Consider the following 22,508-nt stretch of genomic DNA (forward strand, 5'->3'; position numbering starts at 1 on the left):
GAGTTGGGTAACAATAAACATCTGTTATTCAGTGCCAAGATACCCAAGGGTGAATGTGCACTTTACAAATACAGGTTATGTTATATCCATGGCCTTCCTGCAATGGTAATCTCAGATGGAGACACTAATTATTCTTACACTTCAGAACTGCACTATGTGCTTCTCTGGCAGTGAACGTTTGTCTCGGACAGATTTTAATTCCAAAAGAGTCAAATCAAACTAGAACAGTTATTGTGCTTTTATCTCCTAACCTTGGCTCAGGATTGGTTAAACATTCTTTGGGCAGCAGAAGTCGCCTATAACAACGGAGACCATACATCCATGTGCTTGCCACCATTTATATTGTAATTTAGGTTACTACCCTAAGATGTCTCAATTTACCCACCCTATTGAGAATGGAGTACCAGTGGTAGAGGAACACCTTTAACACTTATGAGAAGATACTAAGGGCCCCATTACGATGGCGGGCGGACTTTGTCCGCTAACCACCGTAACGGCAAACGAGACCGACCGCCAGAGGTGCGGTGGTCCCGCTATGCCAATTAGGATGTGACCGCCACCCTGGCGGCCGCATCCCGCACCTTTTACATTGAGGCGGGTGGTGATGTAAGCTGCACCCGCCGCAATGTAAAATATGTATGTTGTGCATTGGCATGCACAGCGTGACAGGCACCGTGCAGTGCCTGCCACCTTGTGCATACCAATGAAGGGGGGTACCATGGGTACGCCACAAGTGCAGCCATCCACCCCCACACCCCAGTACCCTTCAACGGGTCCCCAAAGTCTCCGCCATGAAAAGGCATGCCCCACACGCACACATCATAATATGGATGGCGGTGCCTGCAAGGGACCGCCACCATATTGTGTGCCTTTTCCGCCCAGCCAGCAATCCTACTGGCGGAAAAGCAGCGGACGGTTTGTCCGTCCGCCGCGGTGCCACTCGCAATACTAATATGGCGGGGATGACACAGGAACATTTGGCGGGCGATCGCCAGCGCCGGGCCGGCGGTGGCCACTGCCAGCCCAGCAGTGGCGATCTGCCCGAGATCCTAATAGGCCCCTTGGTTTCATCTAGCCATGGTCAAAGAATGGAACCAAGCAGATAAAAAAACGCCTTGGAGAATCATCTTACATAGTGGACGACAAGGTATGGCTCTCAACTACCTTCAATTCTGAGAGCCTGATAAGTGTCAGCCTCAGTACATCGGCCTCCACTCCATCAGTGGGGCATAATCCCAGTAGCTAGGTAGCTAGACGTGCCTGCAAACTTTCAAAACCTGTGATATCACCTACAAGATGTAAGATTCCTTCCCATCATAATCAAGGACCATGAAGAATTTGAGGTAAAGAACATATTAGATTATAAACACGCATGAGACTATCTGTATTATAAAATAGATTGGAAAGGATATGGTGCCGAAAAAAGGCAATGGGAATCCTTATCTTATGTCCATCAGGCCCCCAGCCTGCTTAAGGAATTTTATCTACAATAACCAGAAAAACCGAGAGTTGTTGGAGGGCTTTTGGGGGGGGAAGAGTAATAACAGGCCCTGCTCCAAGACCCTTCTTATGACAACCCAGAACCCCAGCTCTTCCATTTTTAGAGCTGTGGTAGCACTTCTGAGTTTCCCCCAGCCAAACGTCCCTGCTAATGCGACTGCCCCTCATCATGTACCACTTTGGTTAATTCCCCATTTCCCATTCCAAGAATGCATTTAGTCTGAAAATGATTTCCTTGCTTTCCGGCCCATTTCTAGACTGGATGGTATCCTCCACCGAGACCTTCAAGTACAAGGAATTTCACATAAATACAACATTTCATTGGAGCCAGGCTATCTTGTGTACAGTATCTATATAAACCACACAGTAATGTGATGATTTCACTTTGCCTACCGAACCCAGACTTACTTCTAACTATGAAAGAATCTTCTGTCTTGCCACTCCTGTTTTGACTACATCATCAATCCGACCTTCCAGCGTGAAGGGTCCAACATCCAGTAAAGTGACAAAACCCAATATTCGGTAATCTGAAAGAAAGCAAAAACATGATTAGTGGAGAGCTGTGTATTCCTGAGTACTATCAGGCGAGCATCCAGACAACTAACAAGTCAAGGAACAGAACTCATTTATGTTAGCACCGAGTAGACCATTTTGATCTGAAAAGAACTTGTATCATCCGAACTGCTTTGTCTCGGAGCCATTCAGAAGTGACATTATTGAGAACTTAGAAACCAACCTGAGATGTATGCAGGCTCAAAGGGTGGTCTATGAAAGTAGGGGTTGTCCGAACAAAACGACAAAAATCTGCAGAAAGTGAAATGCATATCGGGTGAGCGGTGTACTCTATTGTGGGTACTAATTACGATGTTTTGTAGCAATGGAGCTCTGGATTTTGCCACTGTTCTGTGAATGTTGGCTAGAACACTGGGGGTCTCAGGATTCTTAACAACAGTTAGGAGTTTGTCACTGAATGTCTGTATCCTAACTTTACGATATTGCTACCACAATTTTCGTTGCTTTCTTTTTCAATATATAGAACTTTGGGGGGGAAGTATATGTTTTAGTAGTAAATGTGAGAGGGACAGGGTGGAGTGGCTGGAAAATGAGGAATGTCTATTACTGTAGAGTAGAGGATTAGGGAGAAGTAAGGAGGGATTTAGGGAAGTTAAGCAAGGGGTTTAGGTAACAACATGCACCCATTCACAAAAGAATTTGATATTTGATATTTATTGTCATTTATAAAGCGCTAACTTTCGCTCCGGAGGGAGCATCTTGGCGCTAAGCACAACAGAAGGTCGTCTATGGGGGGCATGGATCAAATAGCTGCGAGAACTGAAGAGTCGGACTGAGAATAAATCCATGTTTTCAAGGATTTCCTAAATAGGCTTTCAGAGGGGGCGTGCCTAAGGCTGGGGGGGCGGCGGTTCCATGCCTTGGCCGCCAGAAAAGAAAAGGTCTTTCCACCCTTGGATTTTAATTTTATACGGGGTTCAGAGATGAAGTTGGCGCCAGATGACCTCAAACAGCGAGTTGGATTGTAACGCTGGAAGCGCTTAATCAGGTAGGATGGACCCATGCACCTGTTAGCTTTAAATACAGTAACTAAGAGCTTGAATAGGATTCTCTTATGGAGGGGCAGCCAGTGGAGGGCGTTGAGGGCTGCAGAGGCCGAGGACCTGCGGGGGAGTTTCAAAACAAGCCTGGCTGCTGCATGTTGGACAGTTTGTAGTTTTTTCAGAGAGGACTTCTTGATACCTGCTAAGAGGCCGTTACAATAATCCAGCCGGGAGAGGATAAGCGCCACCGCGACTGATTTCCTGGCAATGATAGGCAAAAAATTAAAAAATTTCTTTAATTGCCTGATCAAACTGAAACAGCGCCCTGCGGTAATGCGCACATGTTCATCGAAGCTGAGGGAAGCATCAAATTGAACACCCAAGTTGCGGGCTGAGACAACCGCGCTAGGTGGTGCTTCGGAGTTATGAGGCCACCAGTCTTTGGGGGAAAAGAATGTGCCTTTACCGAGGGGAATTATTTCTGTTTTGGCGCTGTTGCATTTTAAATGGTGCAGGTTGAGCCAAGAAAAGACTTCTGACAGACAGTTTTGGAATTTGATGGCGGCATCCGGAAGTCTTTTATCGATAGTGACGACAAGCTGGGTGTCATCAGCGTAGGATGTCACGAGAATCCCATATGATTCAATCAACGTGAGAAGGGGGGCCATATACACATTAAAAAAGAGGGGGCTCAGGATAGAACCCTGGGGTACCCCTGAGATGATGGATCGTTCACCGGAAATAAAGGGGCCTAAGGAGATCGTTTGAGAGCGATTGGACAGAAATGATGTAATCCAAGCAAGTGCGGAGCCCGAGACACCAATCTCACGCATCCTATTGATTAGAATAGTGTGCGAGATGGTGTCGAAGGCCGCGGTTAGGTCGAGCAGGATGAGGACGGCCTGCCTGCCCTCATCCTGCAAGAACTTGATGGTGTCTGACAACTCAATCAAAGCGGTCTCTGTGGAGTGGCCGGAGCGGAAACCGGATTGCTGTGGGTGCAAGATACATTGATTTTCCACAAAATTCTTTAATTCCTCATGGACTAGTTGCTCGGTGATTTTGCCTAGCGCAGGGAGAAGTGAGATTGGGCGCATATTGGACAAATCAGTAGGGGATTTATTTTGCTTTTTCATGAGGGGCTTGACTGTGGCCTTCTTCCACTCAATAGGAACAATACCGGAGTCAAGGGATTCGTTCACAATCGCATTGATTAGAGGGTTGACGGACTCAATAAGGTGGTGCAAGATGACTGGGGGGCAGGAATCTGTGGGTGCACCTGATTTGCAGGCTAGTATGGCTTTGTGCGTTTGCAATAGGGAGACTGCTGTGAATTGGTTTAGTGAGGGAATAGATGTGTCAGACTCTTGGATTGGAATAGGAGCAGGGGGGAAGTCCTTATGGATATTATTAATTTTCTCCTCAAAGAAATCAGCAATTTGATCACAGAGGGCTTGTGAGGGGGGGATTTCAAGTGCCAGTGCTTTGGGATGAGTAAAAGATTTTACGATATTGAAAATCGTTTGTTGTTTCTGTTTAGCTGAATCTATTGCTAAAGTGAAGAATGCCTTTTTTGCTTTTTTTATATCGGAAAGATATTGCTTTCTCTGGAGAATGTAAGTGGATCTGGACGTTGAATTGTAGGTTTTCCTCCATTCTCTCTCCAAAAGCCTACACTTGAGGTGGCAGTCAGCGAGGGCCGGAGTATACCAGGGGGCATTGGGTTTCTTTTTTCCTCGGACGGGTTTTTGGCTGACGGATTTTGCATTGACAGAGATTACTCTCTCAATCCACAGGTGGAAGTTTGTGGAATCTAATGAGGCGTCACCCATGATGGAAGGGGGGGGTACTGCCGGTTGTGGATTGAGTTTGATGTACTCAGCTACCTTTTTCCAATTAACAGGGAAGGGGGTGTGAGAGAGTTTAATGGGAGGAGGGGGCAAGGTTTTGTTATTGATGGAGAAGGGAATGAGACAGTGATCTGTCCATATTTGTGGCACGGGGGTGGCGGCATCTAAGGAAATCAGGTTTGTACAAATGCCGTCCAAGGTGTGCCCGGCACAATGGGTAGGAAGGGAGACTAATTGGGAAAGACCAAAAATCTCCAGTGAATGGCGGAAATTGAGAGTGTGGGGGTCAGTATCAGATTCCAGATGAAGATTGAAGTCTCCAAAAAGAGTGAAGGTGGGGTAATGGATAAGAAAAGCTGCCAGAGTTTCATCAAGGGAGTCCAAGAATGTAGTGGCATTTCCGGGGGGGCGATAGACAAGTGCTCCTGAAAAAGCGGAGGAGAAACTGGTTTGAATAACAAATCCCAGGGATTCACAGTCCTTGAAAGAGGCCAGATCAAAAGTGTGGCACTTAAGTGCTTTTTTTACAATAATGGCCAATCCGCCTCCCCGACCAATGGGTCTGTCTCGCCTGAGGATGGTGTAATCAGGGGGGAGAGCGGTGGCAAGATCGGGATTTGAAGCATCATGCAACCAAGATTCAGTGATGAACAAGGCATCTAGATTGGCTGCTATGATAAGGTCATGGATGTCTTGTTCGTGTCGCGCTAAGGATCTGGCATTGATAAGGCCACCATTAAAGGAGGCTGTCTTATGCCGAGGAAAAGGGAGAGGGGGAGGAATGGGGCTGAAGGGGTTGGAAGATGACCAACCACACTGGCGGCAGAAGTAAGGGCCCCAAAGGTGGTCGGAAAAGGAATGCACACAACAGGAAGGACTAGGAAGGGTGTGGCGCATAGACAGCAGCTCGGAAGAGTCGTACCTGAGTACAGGGGAAGTGGAAACAGCGTGTCCTGCGCCTAGCGCGGTCTTGGCGCGGACGGGCGCAGACGGGCTTGGCTTAGGCGCGGCTTCGGCGCGTATCCGGCGCGCCCGCTGCGCCAGCCCGCTGCGCCGTCTGGTTGCTTTACACATTATGTAGGGAGGAAGGAGGGTGGGAGTAGGGCGCGACTAGAGCGCTCTCCCCGACTGCCTCACTCAAGATGGCGCCCACCGCCGCCGAGTGTCAGCTAAGGAGCGGTAGGGCGGATTTAAAAGAAGAAGAGAGGTGTTTAGGGTGTCAGAGTGCCTAAGGTACAATTCCCCTTAATTTTAAAGCCCCCAGAGATGAATTACAAACAATTTTAAAAACGAGTTAAAAGCGCTCAAAATGCGGTAATCACGATACTATTAAAATTATAAATCCAGATTTGCTCGTTTTTGTACACAGCAGTCGCTCGCAGCCCCAGTTCCCCTCGCTAGGGAGAGCTTCTGAAGAATTCTGAAAGAATAACCCACAGTAAATCACAAACTGCCCAAAAGGGGACCCAAAGCAGATCAGAGCTGTAGTAGCCTAAAGTGCAACTCAGACAAGTCTGAGTTGCTTTTTTTTGGTTGTGCTCCTGACCCATGCTGGAAATCCTGGTGGCCTCAGGACATGTTTCCTCCCGAGACGGTATCAATGCAGGCCAAAAATCTTGGTGTGATCTGTGACACTGACCTGTCCTTTAGATCCCAGATCAATGCATTATCAGGGAAATGCTTTAGCATCTTGAGGATGCTTAGAAAATTCTTACCGATGCTATCACTGCAATACAAGAAAATTGTAGTCCAGGCATTAGTCGGATCACGATTTGATTATGCTAATGCCTTGTATGTGGGTCTGCCGAAATATTTGCTGGCAAGATTGCAGATAGTACAGAATTCAGCTGCAAGGGCTATCTTTGGCCTTCCACGCAGAGCCAGAGCCTCCAATCTGCTCAAGGAGTTACATTGGCTCCCTATTTCTAAAAGAGTTATTTTTAAAACTCTTACTTTGGCGTTTAAGGCCCTTCACTCTGTAGGCCCTGAGTATATTAAGAAGAGAATGGCTTTTTATGTACCAAGGAGGACGTTGCGATCGGCTTCATCAGCCACGATTGTGGTCCCGCCTATCAAACGCGCCCGGATGGGTGGTCGGTCCTTCCGCTATTTAGCGGCCCTCCATTGGAATGGGCTCCCGATTTCTTTGCGGACAGCCATCAGTCTTCTTATTTTTAGAAAGGAGCTGAAGACGTGGCTCTTTTCTGCGTGATCTCCATGACCACCTATGAGTTGCTGTATGGACATTTTGGTCTCTGATCTCTTTGCTAAAGCGCCGGGACACCCTCGTGGGTAGCCGTGCGCTATAAAAGAGTGCGCACATAACATAACATAACATAGTAAGTCCAGCACCACGCCAATCATTGGTACTGTAACACCCTCCTAGAAAAAGTAATGGAGGTAGGCACTTAAAATGAAAACCCATCGCAAATAATAAAATGAATTACATTATTTAAAACAGTTAAAAATATAAATAAATTAAATTTAATGTAAACATATAAAAAATAAACATACTTATTATTAGTCAGGATAACGGTGGTGGAGATCTCCGTATAGTAAAGCATGAAGAACAGCAAAAAAAAAGTTTATTAAACTTGGGGAAAAAAACTGTAAAAAATAGTTTTATGTTAAATATTATTGTCACTTTTAGGTATTTATTTTAAATGTAGCACAAAAGAAAAGATTGCCACAGCACTATAAATGTAATGTTTTATTACAAATTAAAATAATTTTAATATATTAAATGAATTACAATTATTTTTATGAAGATTAAATTAAAAATAAACTGCCACTTAAAGTAAAGCAAATATTTTGACTATGCATCAATAATTATTAAAAGTATTGTATAGAATTACTTAAAACAAAATGTTATATTTTATAAAAATGTAATCTATAATTTTAAATTAAAAATGGTTAAGATATTTTGTAATTAAATAAACAGGTTTTATTTTTATAATTTTTACATGTATATTTATTTATATTTTAAAGTAATGTAATCTATTTTAACATTATTTCCAGTGGAGTTTTATTTTAAGCCCCTTTCTTCATTAATTTCTATGAGATGGAGTGATAGACTGATGAAAAACACACCCAAAGAAACTGCTTTTATTGTTGTCAAAGTGATTAACAGAGAAATTACCTTACTGGGAATCTTGTGTAATAACTGAGAATGATGGACAGTGTTAAAAAGAAATTGTCTTTGTGATTAAAATTCCAAAGGTTACCATCCATAACATTGCACTACTAGTAAATTTACCAGTTAGGTGAGTCTACTAGTAATTTCACCATTGAGGTCACGCATAGGAAAGTGACGACACTTCTGGGAAAAAAACACTACATATTGTCAAGTATATTTATAATCTGCCAAAGCATGGGTCTGGCCATGCCGACCTACGAGTGTGTTGTGTGTATTTCTTGTGTGTGTTTTGTGTGTGTTTTTTCATCCATTGTCCAAAAATACGAAAAATGGTGCAAAGTGATTTGTTGCCAAGTTAAACTCTAGGGGGCAGATTTACAAGAAAGTGACGCATATGTAAAGATGCGTCACTTTCCCTGCGCCACCATGCAAAACCCTTGCGTCACCATCGATGTGCCGTATTTACAATACCAAAAAACAACAAGTGATGGACTGAATGTGGATCAATGTCACACACTCCCCCAGTCAAAAGATCTGGGCCCAAATCCATCGTTTTTTGCACTCCACACCACCCTGGGTCAGATAATGGCTTTATGCAAATCAGCTCTGACCCTGTTGCCCCATGGGAACAGTCCAGTCCGAACTACAACAGCCATATCTTTCCCAGACCGGAATCAAGCATCCGAGGACCGGACCGGTTTCGAGGTAACACCTCTCTTCAGCCCGGCTAGCTTGACTCCAAGTGGTGTGGAGTGCCTGGGACCCACGTCTGGGCATCCCCAGCGCACTTAGGGCGGCAATTGCAAAAAACAACAAGTGATGGACTGAATGTGGATCAATGTCACACACTCCCCCAGTCAAAAGATCTGGGCCCAAATCCATCGTTTTTTTGCACTCCACACCACCCTGGGTCAGATAATGGCTTTATGCAAATCAGCTCTGACCCTGTTGCCCCATGGGAACAGTCCAGTCCGAACTACAACAGCCATATCTTTCCCAGACCGGAATCAAGCATCCGAGGACCGGACCGGTTTCGAGGTAACACCTCTCTTCAGCCCGGCTAGCTTGACTCCAAGTGGTGTGGAGTGCCTGGGACCCACGTCTGGGCATCCCCAGCGCACTTAGGGCGGCAATTGCAAAAAACAACAAGTGATGGACTGAATGTGGATCAATGTCACACACTCCCCCAGTCAAAAGATCTGGGCCCAAATCCATCGTTTTTTTGCACTCCACACCACCCTGGGTCAGATAATGGCTTTATGCAAATCAGCTCTGACCCTGTTGCCCCATGGGAACAGTCCAGTCCGAACTACAACAGCCATATCTTTCCCAGACCGGAATCAAGCATCCGAGGACCGGACCGGTTTCGAGGTAACACCTCTCTTCAGCCCGGCTAGCTTGACTCCAAGTGGTGTGGAGTGCCTGGGACCCACGTCTGGGCATCCCCAGCGCACTTAGGGCGGCAATTGCAAAAAACAACAAGTGATGGACTGAATGTGGATCAATGTCACACACTCCCCCAGTCAAAAGATCTGGGCCCAAATCCATCGTTTTTTTGCACTCCACACCACCCTGGGTCAGATAATGGCTTTATGCAAATCAGCTCTGACCCTGTTGCCCCATGGGAACAGTCCAGTCCGAACTACAACAGCCATATCTTTCCCAGACCGGAATCAAGCATCCGAGGACCGGACCGGTTTCGAGGTAACACCTCTCTTCAGCCCGGCTAGCTTGACTCCAAGTGGTGTGGAGTGCCTGGGACCCACGTCTGGGCATCCCCAGCGCACTTAGGGCGGCAATTGCAAAAAACAACAAGTGATGGACTGAATGTGGATCAATGTCACACACTCCCCCAGTCAAAAGATCTGGGCCCAAATCCATCGTTTTTTTGCACTCCACACCACCCTGGGTCAGATAATGGCTTTATGCAAATCAGCTCTGACCCTGTTGCCCCATGGGAACAGTCCAGTCCGAACTACAACAGCCATATCTTTCCCAGACCGGAATCAAGCATCCGAGGACCGGACCGGTTTCGAGGTAACACCTCTCTTCAGCCCGGCTAGCTTGACTCCAAGTGGTGTGGAGTGCCTGGGACCCACGTCTGGGCATCCCCAGCGCACTTAGGGCGGCAATTGCAAAAAACAACAAGTGATGGACTGAATGTGGATCAATGTCACACACTCCCCCAGTCAAAAGATCTGGGCCCAAATCCATCGTTTTTTTGCACTCCACACCACCCTGGGTCAGATAATGGCTTTATGCAAATCAGCTCTGACCCTGTTGCCCCATGGGAACAGTCCAGTCCGAACTACAACAGCCATATCTTTCCCAGACCGGAATCAAGCATCCGAGGACCGGACCGGTTTCGAGGTAACACCTCTCTTCAGCCCGGCTAGCTTGACTCCAAGTGGTGTGGAGTGCCTGGGACCCACGTCTGGGCATCCCCAGCGCACTTAGGGCGGCAATTGCAAAAAACAACAAGTGATGGACTGAATGTGGATCAATGTCACACACTCCCCCAGTCAAAAGATCTGGGCCCAAATCCATCATTTTTTTGCACTCCACACCACTTGGAGTCAAGCTAGCCGGGCTGAAGAGAGGTGTTACCTCGAAACCGGCCCGGTCCTCGGATGCTTGATTCCGTTCTGGGAAGGACATGGCTTTTGTAGTTCAGACTGGACTGTTCCCATGGGGCAACAGGGTCAGTGCTGATTTGCATATCGCCATTGTCTAACCCAGGGTGGTGTGGAGTGCAAAAAAATGATGGATTTGGGCCCAGATCTTTTGACTGGGGGAGTGTGTGACATTGATCCACATTCAGTCCATCACTTGTTGTTTTTGCAATTGCCGCCCTAAGTGCGCTGGGGATGCCCAGACGTGGGTCCCAGGCACTCCACACCACTTGGAGTCAAGCTAGCCGGGCTGAAGAGAGGTGTTACCTCGAAACCGGCCCGGTCCTCGGATGCTTGATTCCGTTCTGGGAAGGACATGGCTTTTGTAGTTCAGACTGGACTGTTCCCATGGGGCAACAGGGTCAGTGCTGATTTGCATATCGCCATTGTCTAACCCAGGGTGGTGTGGAGTGCAAAAAAATGATGGATTTGGGCCCAGATCTTTTGACTGGGGGAGTGTGTGACATTGATCCACATTCAGTCCATCACTTGTTGTTTTTGTATTTACAATACGGCACACCATGGCGCAAGGATTGACAGATGCGCCGAAAAATCTGATGCATCTGTTGACGAAAAAGTCACGCATTGCTGGGGTCGTGACGCAAGCACAATGCAACGCCAGCAATGCGTGTTGCAGCCTATTCCCAATGCACTGAGTATCTCCTTACGCCTGCTTGAAGCAGGCGTAAGGTTTTGACGCAGTGGCGTCTTAAAAGTCACACAGGGAAATCTTGTAGATTTCACTGCGTCACTTTTACGAGGCTTTCATGCGTGGGAACGCCTACCTTGCATACATTATACCTGACGCAGGTATAATGTCATGCAGGGCTTTACAACATGACGCATCTCCCTAGATGCGTCACGTTGTAAATGGGCCGCAACTTTTACGCCTCAGCTGCGTCACAAAAGTGATGCAACATCGGCGCAAAATTCACACAAGGGGCTTGTAAATCTGCCCCCATATGTTCCAGTGTGGCATTGAGTGTGTCAGGCCATTTGTGACTATAATGTGCCATGGCTTAGGCTTCACTTACACTGACACTGGGGCTTGTGTTATATGCCCCCCATGTATTTTGACCAGTTTACACGAGCACTGAAAATGGTACAAAGTGTCCCCTGTGTATATTTTCAATATTGCTCGTGAACAATGACATTAGTGCAGAGTGCAAAGAGTGAGATGGGGCAAAAGATCATTTTCACACCTGGTCCCAAAGTAATGAAACAGTCTGACACTCAGAATAAGACTACTGGAAGATGAATCATCTTTAGAAAAAAAACTCAAGATCTGTTTGTTCCCCCAGTAACCTGTTTACCAAGCATAGTCACCCAGTCCAGCACTCACCAGCACGGGGAAGCCCTTGGTAGCCATTCACTTTACCAATCCTAAACATAAACATAGGATTGCTTTGTTGCTAAATCAAACTCCATATTTTCTGCTAAGGATTTACATGTCAATGTTCAGATTTTTTTTGTGTTCATGGGCCTATGTCATATCATGCAAGACGGACTCTGGATCTTGTGTGTGGGTAAGATATCGGCCTGTCCTCTGTGCAAGTGAAGTGCATGTTCATTTGTATTATATGCAGTGCTTAATTTGAGCCGGTAGTTTCCGGTGCTTGGCACCTGCACTTAAATGTGAACACCGGCGGTTGAAACAGTCTACCCAAGGTGGCGCTGTGTGGCTAATTTCGAGATGACCATAAAAACAGGTCATTGTTAATTCAATATCCATTAAAAATGACAATTACCTGCAGCCCAAGTCATTCTTATGGCTTTGGAGGCCTGAAATAGTCCAAATTGTCACACTTGTAGGAGTGTGATGATTAATAGTTGTGGTGTTACTATCATTGACAGCATGGCAGGGGCAACATGTGGTGCAAGCTGCATTGGCCTCCTGACGACAGCCCTGGTACTTATGTTTTTTTATTTTTTTTATTTTTAATTAAGCACTGATTAGATGGGATATTGTACAACCCTACCCTCGTACATTTCAAAGACAGGCCAGCTCACCTTGTACTTGACAGAATGGCTTCAGCTCACTGAGGTGACTGAATATGAATGTATTTTCTTGACTGTTGAAGTTGCTGCATCACTGAGTTTGGAGTAGCTCAGTCACTGCAATCAGTGTGGGTCCCTTGAGTGGTTATCTGATGATGTCACTACTGCTCAGGGCAAAAGGACAAACTTGGGCCAAGATCTATATAGACTTGTAAGGCAAAGGAAACTTTAATAAAACGTTTGCTGGGTTGTGTTACTTCTCAGGTTTCTGCACTAAGTGAAAACAATGATCCTCGAGGCTCAGCCCAACCTTTCAGCGTTAGACAGGCTAAGACCTTCTGGGTAGGCAGAAATGTTGAAAAGGGCCTAAGGATCAATTACTGCAATTGAAACTTTTCCATGGAGGATAAAGTGGAAGTGCCCATACAACAGCTTAGCTCTCCTTCTCATCCTGAGAGTATGCCTCCATATGCATGAGCAGACTTCTGCAGTGTGGCTCAATGGTTAGAGAGGCAGACCCTGATGCAGAGGTCTAGCCCGAGATCAGGGTTCAATTCCCCGCCTCGGCGGGTCTTGGGCTCAAAATTCCACGGACCTGATAATTCTCGCCTCGGTGCCTATTCCAATCATGGAGTCCCACTCTGCAACTCTGGGCAATAGCTTGCTTAATCTCCACAACGGACCCCACAATGCTAAGGATGCCTGGCCTGCACCTTGGGGGTGTCCAGGAGTGGACACCTCACAGGGAAAGCCAGGATGGGTTCCACAGCGGTATTCGTACAAGCGCCTTGAGACCCTTGCGGGTGAGTAGTGCGCTATACAAGTATCAATTTTAATGTCGAATGCTGAGTCCCGGCCAGATTCTTGTTATCCGTTCTGGCATCAATAATGACTTCAAAGTCCTGTGCAGGGTCAAAATAAGACATGCAGTTTGCTTCCGCAATCCGCACCCTAATACAATTGTGGAACTCTGGGGACAACACCAATAATTTACCTTTGTTTTATTAAACAGTTTTTACTTTTTGGGGAATTTGGACAAGAAACAGGGTCCAATAGGCCTATGTACTACAAAGAAACAATACGAAAAAAGGTGAAAAGAAAAACAAATACCTGTACAATCACCCCCCCCCCCCCAATTCCATCAAAATACACTGAAGAAACCCAAATAATAAATTGCTCATCCCACATCCATCCAACCTGCCCTCAGCCCAAGAATGTCTAGCCTTCATCTTGAACCAATTGATATATGGAATGAACAGGTTCCAACTCAATGGCCCGATAGCCCGCCCATGCCTGACATATCTTGGGGTATTTTTGTGGCCAGCCTCTCGCTCTATAAACTGCTACTTCCAAGCCCATGGAGTGGTCCATTTTCTTCTGCCACACAGCCAGGGCCGAGGGGGGCATGGCCTTCCACTCCCGTGCTTTATCCCATTTTGCTAGAGTCAGACCCAAAAATAAGAGTGATAGTTTATACATATTACCACCAAGATTGTCAGTGACATGGAGAAGTGTGAGCTTCGCGTTCATCGTAACCGCCACAACAGAACCCTGCCTGAATTACTTTCTGTATGGCTTCCTGAAAATGTCAGCAGATGAGGCGAAGCCCTTGGAGTGGGCCCCTGCCACCTGCTCATTATCTCCGGTTGCAGTAGGCTGCTGGTTTGTGCTTCCACCTTCTGCTGAATGTTGAAGAGAAATATGCCACAGACAATGACGAGCGGCAGGTATCACAGATACATCAAAGTGCAGTTTAATCTGCCCTTCAGCATGCATTCAACAAGCGTTGGGGCTATTTTCACATCACCAGTCGAAGGATACCGCAACCTTCATTGTGAGGCAGCTGAATTAATAGGCCCAACTTAACAGCGATCGGAAGATCACCAACTCCCCAGCTCAGCACTCACTTCCATGACCTAGGTATAGAATGTCCCTCAATGCCTTTCGGGGGCGAGCGTGGTATGAAAGTGCCCCTTGCAGGAAAGAGGTGTGCCGTTCCCACAGCGCTACATACACATATACGAACTATTGCTGCCTGCAGCTTGTTAAATTCTGTCAGTCTAGAGACATAGGTAATGGCCCCCAGTATTGATCAGGGAAGTGATTTGCTCACTCTCTTATTACAATGACCATCACCAATGTTGCTATGTCATAACGAGCGTGTGGTTAGTTTGTAAAATAAAAAGCGCTGGGGCTCTCCTCAGGAGGCAGCGCTAGCAGAACAAATATGCTGGTGCAAACTGCCTCCTGACCTGGAGAGGACTTGTCCTAATGGGTAGAGATGCCGATTTTGAAGCTGGGGAACCGGGTTCGAGTCTCGACGTGACTGAACATCCTGTGAGTCAGGGGAAAACCATGTGCATTATAAATAAGTGTGCCCTTAACTGGTGCTATAAGCACCGGTGCCGAGGAGTTGGTGCTGGTGCTAAGCACCGGAAAGCACCCCCTCAAATTAAGCACTGAAAACAAATATAGGCATTTTTTGTGAGTTTCCCCTCATTTTAACCCTCTAAGTTTGGTGCCTAGAACCTGTGAGGTCCGACTGGGATGATGAGGGGCTTTGCTGGCTAAAGCTCAGGTGGATGCACTAGGGCTAGGTGACTAGGACAACGTTCATTATTGCGGACATTCCAAATGGGGCAGAACAAACACATCATCCACCTTCATGAATGACCGGCCAAGCCGTTCGTAAAGAACACTGCACGTAGAGTAACTTCGTCTCCACACAAAGAGGCCGGAATACGCCCCCCGCCGTGGCCTTCTGTAGGAGAGCGGGGATTAAGGGGCTACATTCAATTTTACAACGCTGTAATAAGAGGCAGTAGAATGGAAAATTTGCTAACATTCGTGCCAAGAATTTTCAATTCTATTAAGGACAGGAGGCGAGGATTATGCTTACTCAATTTCTTTACTGACAAACAGCAGCCAATCAAAATGCAGTAAAGAAAAAACTACAATACCCAGAACACAGGGTAACCATAGAGTATGATAACGTATAAATAGGGTCATAGAGGTGAACACTTCCTCTTTCTTTGTCCATAGTCAATAATAAGTAAATCAACATCACGGTAACAGTCCATCAAAGGAGTCCCCCGGAGAGGTCATCGTCCGGCTGACATGGAGAAGGAACTTCAAAGAACCAGAGGAACAGCAGGAGACCAATCAGGAGAAGAAAATCCCGGCACACCTCATTTAAGGTCGGAGCCTGAGGAAAAGAGACAGAGGCCGTAAAAACTGTTCCCCAAAAGTTGAACATAGTAACCATTACAGGGAGGGAAACATTTCATAAAGAAGAACCAGAGTTATACAGTATAAAAGCAAGATGCATTTATATAAAGACAATCATGAAATAAGGGTGGGATAATCCTCGCCTCCTGTCCTTAATAGAATTGAAAATTCTTGGCACGAATGTTAGCAAATTTTCCATTCTATGGCAGGACGGAGGCTCCGATTATGCTTGTTTAAAGCTTCGCCACCACAACAGATGCAACATCAAGAATAGGCTTAAAGTAATAAGTCTTAAACACAGTTTCAGATGACCAATCCGCAGCCTTCATGATGTCCTGAAGGCTGGCACCCATGGAGAAAGCTTTAGAAGCCATGGCTCCTCTAGCAGAATGAGCACCAAACAGAGAAATGTCAATGCCCGCTTCATGCATGAGCCAACGTAACCAACGTGCCAAAGTAGCCGGAGTTACCGGTTTGTAAGGTTTCTGCAATGCAATAAGCAATTGGCCTTGTAAATCATGCCGAAAAGGCACCGTACTTACCTCATAATCTTTAATACACTGAACCACACACAACTGAGGATTGTGGGGAAAAGAAGGGTAAGAGACAGAGGGCGTATTACACTTAGTCCTCCTTGAAATAATAAAGGTATCACCTTCAGGAGAAAAAGACCGACCAGCGAGATCTAAGGCCCGCACATCAGAAACTCGTTTGCAAGAGACCAAGCACAAAAGCATAGTGAGCTTGGCTGACAGTTGTTTGCGTGTCAAAAGAGAATTAGAAGGCCAGGCTGACAGGAAACGCAAAACAACTGAGACATCCCAAAGGGCTACATATTTGGGACAAGGAGGTTTTACCATCCGGATGCCCCTTAACAACTTAGAGATCAGGGGATGTTCTCCCGCTGGTTTACCATCAAAAGGCACATGGCCTGCAGATATTGCCGAACGGAAGTTATTAACCGTTCTCTAGGCTAGCCCAGAGGATGCTAAGGACGCCAGAAAATTAAGAATTAAAGAAAGATCCGCTGAAACGGGATCCACCGACCGCTGTGAGCACCAATCACACCAGCGCTTCCAACTTGATGCATAACGCTTGTGTGTGTTGGGTGCCCAAGCCTCATTGATAAATCTGGTAGCGTCGCCCGATAAGCCCTGGATTTGCCAGCGTCCCCCGAAATTCTCCATGCTACCAGAAGGAGTTGCCCGGACAGCACCAGCGGGTGAGGCTCGCAAAGCGGATCCAACAGGAGGTTCCACATGTGAGGAAGTAGAAGCGGCGTCGAGCAGCTCATCTCCAGAAGAACTGGAAACCACGCTTGAGCCCTCCAAAGAGTGGAGATTAGAATCAATTCCGACAAGAATAGACGTGCTCGGGCCAGCACCCGGGGAATCATGAGGAACGGCGGGAATGCATAACACAGATGGCGAGGCCACGTCTGGAGAAATGCGTCCGTGGCAAGCGCCTCCGGATCCGGACGCCAGCTGTAGAATCGGGGAAGCTGGGTGTTGAGCCGGGAGGCAAAGAGATCCAGATGACAAGTCCCCCAAAAGCGGGACAGCTTGCGGAACACACGAGGATGGAGTCTCCAATCGCTGAAATCTCTCAGGTGACGAAAGTTCCAGTCCGCGATCAGATTGCGAGAACCCGGCAGGTATTCCGCAATAATCGTGATCTTGCGCTCCAGACAAAGGTGCCAAAAATCCTTCGCAATCTCCGAGAGAAGCTTGGATCTGGTACCCCCCAGTTTGTTCACATAACGAACCGCCGAAACATTGTCCATTCGGAGAAGAATGCAACAATTCGTTTTCTGAGGGGTGAGGCATCGAATCGCAAAGGAGCCCGCCAGCAGCTCCAGGCAATTGATGTGTAGGGTCAATTCCTCCGGAGACCAACGACCCCCGGTTGACACTGATCCGCAACGGGCTCCCCAGCCCCAAAGGCTGGCATCGGACTCTATCACAACATCGGGAGTCCTCCCAAACAGAGCCCGGCCGTTCCAGGAATCCATGTGGTCCAACCACCACCTCATTTCTGTTTTGGCATCCTCCGAGAGGAGGATGTGATCTGAATAACGAAGACCCTTCTGCAAATGACGGATTTTGAGGCGCTGAAGAGCCCAATAGTGCAGAGGTCCTGGAAAGATCGCTTGTATGGAAGACGATAAGAGACCTACAATCCTGGCTACTGACCTGAGCGAGACAGTCTGTTGAGCAAGAAACGATCTCAAGTCTCTCTTGATGGACCTTATCTTCTGACCTGGAAGAAGAAGCTGACAAGAGACCGAGTCTATCTGAAAACCCAGGAAAGACATAGATTGGGATGGAGAAAAGTCGGACTTCAGGGGATTGATAAGAAAACCCAAGGATTGCAGAAGGTCTATGGACCAGTGCAAGTGAGACTGTAGAAGAACAGGACATTGAGCCAAAAGGAGAATGTCGTCTAGATAGACAATAAGACGCACTCCGCGTGACCGCAAAGACTCCATCACTGGACGAAGGAGCTTTGTGAAGCACCACGGAGCGGAGGACAGGCCGAAAGGAAGTACCTTGTACTCGTACCACATGCCCAACCATTGGAACTGAAGGAATCTGCGATGAGGAGCATAAATCGGTATTGACAGATAAGCATCTTTTAGGTCGAGACGAACCATCCAATCCCCTTCTTGAAGAAGATCTCGCAGAAGATGGATGCCCTCCATCTTGAAATGGCGATAAACTACATTCCCGTTGAAGTCCTTTAAATTGAGGACTAAACGAGATCCTCCTCCTTTTTTCTCCACGAGAAAAACTGTGCTGACGAAACCTTGGGGATGAGGAGAAGTAAGAGTAATGGCTTCCTTTGTCAAAAGAGAGGAGATTTCCGCGGAGATGAAGTTCTGATCTTGTTGGGAAAAAACAAGGGGGCGAGGCCGAAGATCTTGGTGAGGGCGAGAGTAGAATTCTATTTTGTACCCTTTCACCGTCTCCAGAATCCAGGCATCGTTTGAGATCAAACGCCAATTGTCGTGAAAAAATTGAATCCTGCCCCCCAAAATTACATTTGAAGCTGAAATCAAGCTCACCTGATGGGGAAGAGTCTTGACGTCCGCCATGACCTCCTGAGTATCCACCTTTGCCTGGTTGACCTCTATTCCTCTTAGAGGGGTAGAAGGAAGACTTGTTTGCGGAATATTGCTGTTGACCACGTTGGGACTTGTTCCCTCGCTGGGGAGCACTGTCGGAACCACGGCCGGACGAACGCCCCCTTCGTCCGGCCCTGCCGAAAACCGGCCGGAAAGCCCTTTTCAAATTATACTGGGCTTTGTCAAGGCCACTAAAGGTGGAAACAAAGTTTGACAATTCCTTCAGGAAGGGGGTACCAAAAAGTAAACCTTGGGCCATAGGGCCCGACTTCGAAGAGGCCAAATCCGTAAGTCTTGGATCTAGTTTCATGAGGATAGAGCGCCGGCGCTCAGTGGACAAGGCACAATTAGCGTTGCCAAGCATACAGATTGCCCGCTGAGACCAACCGACCAGATCATCGGGGTCAATGATGGAACCAGATTCTTTGGCTTGGTAAGCCAAGTTCAGAATTTTCGTAAGAGGGCCCAAGAGATCCAAAAGTTTGTCTTGGCACAGACGCCATGATCTATCTAGGCCTTTGGTAGGGTCCTTTGAATATTTTCTCATGTAGGTGATCATTGTAGGATCCACATCAGGAGTAGCGGCCAACTTGCTTGGTAAATCAGGACGTGGGCACTCAGAGCGCAAACGCGCTCTTACATCCTTGTCGTAAGATTGACGGATGTGGGACTGAATGTATTGAGCCACCTCAGGGGCAGGCATCCAAGAAGAAGAATGTGGGTGGATAATATCAGAGGGATTGAAGGTTAACAATTGCGGGGAAGAAGGCGCGTCAACAAAATGCTCCTTACGCGATTTTTTGGAGGGAGGAGGCTTAGAAGGCTCGGAGGAACAAGACGAGGACGTGTCGTCATCCGTGTCAGATGGAGGATCAGACCGAGAGGACTTCTTGCGCTTCTTTGCAGAAGGCGCAGACAGGGTCTTTGCAAGTTTTTCAAAATGGCTGGAATGTGGATTTTTTGGGGACTTTTTGGAACGCCCAGAGGAAGGAGGCACCCAGCCATGTTGCGCAGCATAATCTGCCAGATGTTTCTTCAAAGGCGCAATTGCTTGACAAAGCGCCTGGCCCATAAAATCATCAAATGAAGTTGAGGATTCCTCCTCCTCATAATATCAATAACCTTCTTCATCACAGTAATCTGCCATGGCGACAGGTCAGTCGAGAATGCCCAGTGAAGGTTAACACTTAAAAAGGCAAAGCCTGGTAAATTGGGGGAGTGGTACCTCTTGCGCAAGTCTGATAACACAGGGACACTGTGAAAAATACTGAATTAGATGTGGAGGGAGCAGACTCGCACGATATGAAAAATTAACAATTTTTTCCCACTCTAGGCAAAAGCCTAATTATAATTTTACAACCCACAAACTTTAAATTGATTGTGGGCGTCAAGGAGCTCAAGCGGCAGCAAGTAGGGCGCTCAGAAGAAGTCTTCCATGGTGATTAGGCTGAGGCACAGGCGGCGTGTGGAGAAAAATGTACACGCTGCCAGAGACGTGTAAACAACCGTCGCGCATGCACGAACAGCCGCTGCCGCCTAGAAAGGGTGCGCGCGAGACGCGCGCCCTTTCAGCTCCGCTCCCGCTCCACAAAAGAAGACCGGGTTAAGAAAAACCCTGTCGGGAGGTGACGCACACGCTCCTGAAACACCGGCACAGAAGCCGGTTTAGAAATAAAGACGCGCTGCACAATGCTGAAGTACACAGAAAGCGGCAATGCAAGCGCAGAACTACGCACACAGCGTTACGAGACACCAGCAATAAAGCATGAGTCAAGCGGTAAGGCTATACAGTATTAATAATAAGCGAGTAATGTAAAGGCACTTAACTGGCTGCGCAGCAGCAAAGAAAGAGGAAGTGTTCACCTCTATGACCCTATTTATACCTTATCATACTCTATGGTTACCCTGTGTTCTGGGTATTGTAGTTTTTTCTTTACTGCATTTTGATTGGCTGCTGTTTGTCAGTAAAGAAATTGAGTAAGCATAATCGGAGCCTCCGTCCTGCCATAGAATTATTCATTCAAAGCAGCTGGCCTGAGATTGGCCAAAGCCCACCCTCGCTGAGACAGCGGTCTGAAATCACAAGTCTCAACACCTTGGTTTACCAATTGGCCTCTTCCAGTGGATTCTCGGGAGCTCATCGTTCGCAGCTGGAACTAAGCGAGAAAGCGCCCAACTTCGAAAAAATGTAAAGAATGGTGTTTAGCATACCGGTGCTATCTGCCCACTCCCACCCCTTGCGCGGAATGACAATGCTCAGCTGTTTAGGACACGAGCAGATCTTTGGATTGGACCATTAAGACACAATGGGGGGCCGGCACCTTCCCAGATAAGCTTTCAGATAAGGGCCGTCCCTTGAGCCAGGCACAGCCATTGTGATATTCATGCTTGAATATGTTGTGAGCGTCTCTCCACAAACCGGTCAATTGATGTATCTTGTTGTAACTAGGGTCGGACTGGTCTAAGGCAACCAGGCAGTGCCCCATGGGCTAGTCTCACAAATTAGTGTGTGGGCCGTTTATTTTAGCAGTTTGTTGGCGAGTTTTATGGCCAGGTGGGCATTTTTTTTCCTGTTGATGTACATGATTCATCATTGTAAATTTGTAAGTTTTTCTTGTACATTCCGCACCCTTGCTTGCTGTGTTGAGTGTTGGATATTGTGTTTTTGTACCCTACATTTTCTAGTCTGTTTATTTTTGTAACGCTCTATCGTGTAACAGTTTTCTCGTGTAACGTAACTGGTTCTATTGTATAGCGCTCTGACGCCTTCGGGCAATGTCCGCGCTATATAAAAATGCATTAAATAAATAAATGGTATTGTTGTTACAAGCACTGACTGCAGCAAACACTAACGCATGCAGCCCCCGGTACTTTGCAAAATACTCCATCTGCATGTCTTTACAACTTCAAAACTTCTCTGACTTGCAAATGTGGGTCGCATTTTCTTTTTCATCTCTCTTGCTCGCTAATGGGGGCAACTTTTATTTTGGTGTCCGGGTCACATTTTTGTCCCAGTTCGACTGGCTTGTTACTATTTACCAATCACGTATTCTCAATATTTAAATACATGATGATATATATTTGGATAGTTGTATTTTTCCCCTCCTGAGGATTTATCTTTTTATGATGGAATGGTTGTTTGTATATATTACGAACATATGTATACTTAGCCGACGCAAGGGCCTTCGCAGTTGAGTTGATTGATGGCATGTATTAATGAAGTGAGTTACTGGAAGATGACTCACAGATGACCTCTTCGGCTACCTTTTGGTCATCCTATCGGATCTTAGCAAAACCGTCTCACCTTTGAATGTAGCCCGGTCGTCCAATCCAGTAGCGTTAAACTAGAATAGAGGCAACAGTCGTGCCCTGCGCTTAGAAACGACGTAAATACTTCTGTGATGAGTTTAGAAAAACAGTGCTCTGACGCAGCCATGTAAAACG

At 46.8% G+C, this 22,508-nt stretch overlaps 1 protein-coding gene across 1 annotated transcript in view; it reads left to right on the forward strand.

Annotated features, from left to right (window-relative positions):
- Positions 1-21,494: 21,494 nt before the first annotated feature.
- The window catches only part of TWSG1 (twisted gastrulation BMP signaling modulator 1), a 129,015-nt gene continuing 128,001 nt past the window's right edge, over positions 21,495-22,508 (forward strand). The window contains exon 1 of the mRNA XM_078688136.1: positions 21,495-21,618. The gene's annotated coding sequence lies outside the window, so the exon portion shown is untranslated. The remainder of the gene's footprint in view (positions 21,619-22,508) is intronic.

The sequence above is a fragment of the Lissotriton helveticus genome, chromosome 4_1 (genome assembly GCF_964261635.1).
Source record: "Lissotriton helveticus chromosome 4_1, aLisHel1.1, whole genome shotgun sequence".
Classification (NCBI taxonomy): Eukaryota; Metazoa; Chordata; class Amphibia; order Caudata; family Salamandridae; genus Lissotriton; species Lissotriton helveticus.